Consider the following 4,843-nt stretch of genomic DNA (forward strand, 5'->3'; position numbering starts at 1 on the left):
AGAGATTATACGGTCGATCTTTTCTTTGGTAAGGGAAGCTTGAAATTTATTTGAATCTAAGTTGATGCCCAGAAATTCTATGGAAGTGCTGGGACCGGCTGTTTCTCCTCTGCGAGGGGGATGCCTAGATTTTCGAAAACCTTTTGGGTGTTCGATAGGTGTTTAGCTGGAGGTGAAGAAGGTGGGGAAATGAGGAGAAAATCATCGAAGAGATGGATTATGCGGGATTTCGTAGTTATTAGATAAAATCCAGCATAATGCTTCTTAAGCATATCTAAAATTTTAGGACTACTTTTGCAGCCGAAAGTTTATCGGACTGCAAAGTAAAATTGTGAGCGCAAATGAATGCCAAAAAGGTGCCAGAAGTCTGGGTGAATTGGCATGATTTTAAAGGTGGATGAAATGTCGATTTTTGCAAGCCAAGCATTGCGACCGGCTAAACTGATGATCGAAATTGCTTGGTCTATATCATGATAATTCAACGAGTATTCGTCTGATGGAATGGTGCTGTTAATGCTAGGAATATAGAATTGTGAGGAGCGGAGACCAATAATCAAGGGTTTTTGCTAGAGAATTCTCAAGTCGCAATGTCAATAGGACTAATATAAGAACGCTGAACAGTGGGGCAAGAATGGTACTATCATGAATTTATTATCGATTCTTTTTTTTTTTTTTTTGATTAACGAATTCACTGTTGCAGGTTCAGTAGTCGCAGATTGTAGATTGGAGCAGAATAAGGTTAAGGAAGGAAGAGCTGAAACGCCCGGGTTAGATCCTTGGGTTAGACCTGAAATCAGAAATCAGAAGTTAGTATCAGGGTGACAACGCAATTCAAAGCAATTTGAAAAATATGGCATCGAGGATGTGAGCTATGTGAGTGGAAATGCATCTTTTATGTAAAGTGTGATTGTATTTGAAGAGCATATAAAATGTAATGGGTTGGATGAGGGTCAGGTTCTGCAGCCAAATGTCATGGTCTTTTTATTAATGGATGGCCTGATAGCTTGATGTCGCTACGTGCAAGGATGGTAGAGGTGAGCATTCATCTCCCCTCAGAATGGCAAATGGATGGAGAGCTGAGGATAAGGGGTATGCTCTGTCTGGTGGTCCTGGAAGTGTTTATTGAAGATCCGTTGTCAGAAATGTCCTCCTATTCATAGCAGCCAATCAAGAAGTTTGTTTTGTTTCACATCCAACTGACTTGCCATTATAAGCTTACATAAGACACTAGTGTATGAATAAATGAGTCACTGGTCTAGTGTAATTGGACCTCAGTGCTCTGTGTATAATTTATTTATTTATTTTATTATTATTTTCTTATTATTATTATCAAATTTTTTTTTTTTTAATTGCTAACATCAAACTCTGAACTCTATAAGACTTCAAGGGCGATGTCACCACTTAGTAAAACTGTGAATGGAATGTTAGTAATTGGCTTTACTTTAATCCATGAACAACATTTGTTGGTAACTTAACTTCATTCACAAGCGTGTCTGGCCCAAATTCATTAATAAGACTTGCAACAGAGTCAAGAGAGAGGGCGGGACCTTCTCCAGAGAGCTTATTGGATGGTGACGCTTTTCCTTACAGCTATTGGCTTAAAGGAGAGCCAGTCAAGCGTGCCAAAGGTGAAAAAGCCCAGCGGCCATTTTGTTGATCAAGTTCACCATTGTTTATGACTTGAGCTGTTGCTCTGCTGGGGTCCGTTCTTCGTACCTCGCTTAAATGATCTAAGATGATTTGGCAGATCCTGGATCTTTTAATCTTGATAACTGATCTCTCGCTAATTTGGTTCTTCAAACGAGTTTGCGAATCAGATTAGAATGTCTGGATAAACTGATCTGAGATCGCTGAAGGACAGATCTATCGATCCTCGAAATCATGATCAGCAATGCAACGATTGGCTGACGGCACAGCAGCGTAATGACATCATCTGATTAATATTCAATTATCCATGTGAGCAAAATGACATCAAATTAGCAGTAAACGGCTTGTTAAATATGACACGCAATAACCTTCCACATTTGTTGTGAGCTGCAATTTCCACTTTCATGTGTCAAGTGTATTCATCATGTATTTCAATGCAAATCAATGTATTTAGTTCCACATTTAGAAAATATTTTCTTTATTATAATAGCCGTTTTTTAATCGGCGTAAAGAATAACTGGTTGTTTACAAAAGTATTTTCATATTGGTAAAGGCAGCTGCAACTTTTGTGAAGCATCAAATCACCAGCATATTAACTTTCAAGTTTATGACTGCATAAATGTATTATTGCTTTAAAAAGTCACATATTGTGCATTTTTATTATACACAATTTGTACTAAAGCGATCTAAAAAGTTCATATCAATAAGTTTTCTCTTTGCACCACCAGGTGGCAGTTGTACTTTCATTTCGAGGGTGCAGATTGCATACGTTTAATTAATATGTATAACTTAATTTATTTTATTAATGACTATAACTTTATATATATAGTTTAAAAAATATGTACCATTTTCCCAAGCGTATATAACTACTACTGTAAGAAAATATCAGAATTCGGAACATACTTTCTGTATTATCTTTGCTTGAACCGAGCCGATCTAATCCTGTTTATATGATTTGAACCTGCTCCCGATCAGGTTTGACCTAGCAGAACTGTTGCTATGACAACAACTCTCGGATCAGCTTCTAAGAACGAAACGATCCTGGATCGTGTCAAATCGTCAACATCCAAATCCAGCTAATTGAGTAATCCACGTACGAAGAACGGACCCCTGAACATTCCAGCAAACAAGCTGTTAAATGTTATGGATCAGTGGACGGGCAAGAGGCAAGTATCTTTAGTTAAAATCATTGTTTACGCTAGTCTTGTTATTCAAAAGATTTATAATTGTTTTAGTCTAAATGTTTGGTAAGGTTATTTTGCAAAGCTTCCCTTCATGTGCATAGCATGTGCACCGCTAGGAAAAAGGTAATGGTTCAGTTTCATTGCAATGGCTTTGGAGTTTTGGCTTTCATTTGCTGGAGAATATGGTTGAAGACACAGCAGATGCGTTGAAGTGGAAGGTTTGATGTTTTGTTGTTGAAGTTGTTGATGCAATTGTTGGAGTTGTTTTGAAGTGGTAATAGTAGTAGTTGTTGTTGTTGTTGCTGCATTTGTTGTTGCTGCTGCTGTATATTGTAGCTTGTAAATTAAAGCTAGTAGCTTGTAGATTATAGCTGGTAATTTGTAGATGGTAGCTGGTAGATTGTAGATTGTAGATTGTAGCTGGTAGCTGGTAGCTGGTAGCTGGTAGCTGGTAGCTGCTTTGGTTGTCCATGTTGGTTCAGAGTAGGTTCTTCAACGGAGCTAGCTATGGTGAAGCTGCCTCTTCAAAACGAAGATAGTAATGGAATAAACCCCAGGGTATTTATAGTAGTTTAGGAGTCATCTGATTGGATCGTAGTGAATTGGATAATGCGGGTCAGCTGCTAGCAATCATAAGCACGTGATCCTCTCGAAATTTGTTTATACATAAACTTCACTTAAATACAGTGTAAATTCACTATCGTTGATCCTGGACCATCGTCATTTAAATACAGTGTAAATTCACTGATGTTGTTCCTAGACCATCATCATTTAAATACAGTGTAAATTCACTATTGTTGTTCCTGGACCATCATCATTTAAATACAGTGTAGATTCACTATTGTTGTTCCTGGACCATCATCATTTAAATACAGTGTAAATTCACTATTGTTGTTCCTGGACCATCATCATTTAAATACAGTGTAAATTCACTATTGTTGATCCTGGACCATCATCAATTAAATATAGTGTAAATTCACTATTGTTGATCCTGGACCATTGTCTTTTAAATACAGTGTAAATTCACTATTGTTGATCCTGGACGATTATCATTTAAATAAAGTGTAAATTCAGTATTGTTGACCCTGGACCATCATTATTTAAATACAGTGTAAATTCACTATCGTTGATCCTGGACCATCGTCATTTAAATACAGTGTAAATTCACTAATGTTGATCCTGGACCATCATTATTTAAATACAGTGTAAATTCACTATTGTTGATCCTGGACCATTATAAACATTTAAATAAAGTGTAAATTCACTAATGTTGATCCTGGACCATCATCATTTAAATACAGTGTAAATTCACTATTGTTGATCCTGGACCACCTTAAACAGTTAATTACAGTGTAAACTGGCTAAAGTTGATTCTAGACCATCACTATCATTTATGTACAGTGTAAATAGGCACTCCAAGTGGCATAGTGGTTAGTGTGCCAACGCTTGGCACTCTTGTATTCATGGCAACTTGAGTTTGAATCAATCTTCCAAGTCTTTTAGCGACCCTTCCACTGTTTCAGCTTTAATAACTTTCCACTCTATAGTCTCTACTCTCCTGTCAACGAAAGTCAAAAATGTTATGAAAAAATACAGTGTAAATCCACTAATTTTAATCCTGGACGATTATCATTTTAATACAGTTGAAATTCACTAATGTTGATCCTGGACCAGCGAGGCAATGGCGCAAGAGGTAGTGCTGTCGCCTCACAGCAAGAAGGTCGCTGGGTTGCTGGTTTGAACCTCGGCTCAGTTGGTGTTTCTGTGTGGAGTTTGCATGTTCTCCCTGCCTTCGTGTGGGTTTCCTCCAGGTGCTCTGGTTTCCCGCACAGTCCAAAGACATGTGGTACAGGTGAATTAGGTAGGCTAAATTGTCTGTAGTGTAAATGTGTATGAGAGTGAATGTGTGTGTGGATGTTTCCCAGAAATGGGTTGTGGCTGGAAGGGCATCTGCTGCGTAAAAACTTGCTGGATAAATTGGTGGTTCATTCTGCTGTGGCGACCCTGGATTA

Source organism: Danio rerio, chromosome 8, assembly GCF_052040795.2.
Source record: "Danio rerio strain M-AB ecotype USA chromosome 8, GRCz13ab, whole genome shotgun sequence".
Classification (NCBI taxonomy): domain Eukaryota; kingdom Metazoa; phylum Chordata; class Actinopteri; order Cypriniformes; family Danionidae; genus Danio; species Danio rerio.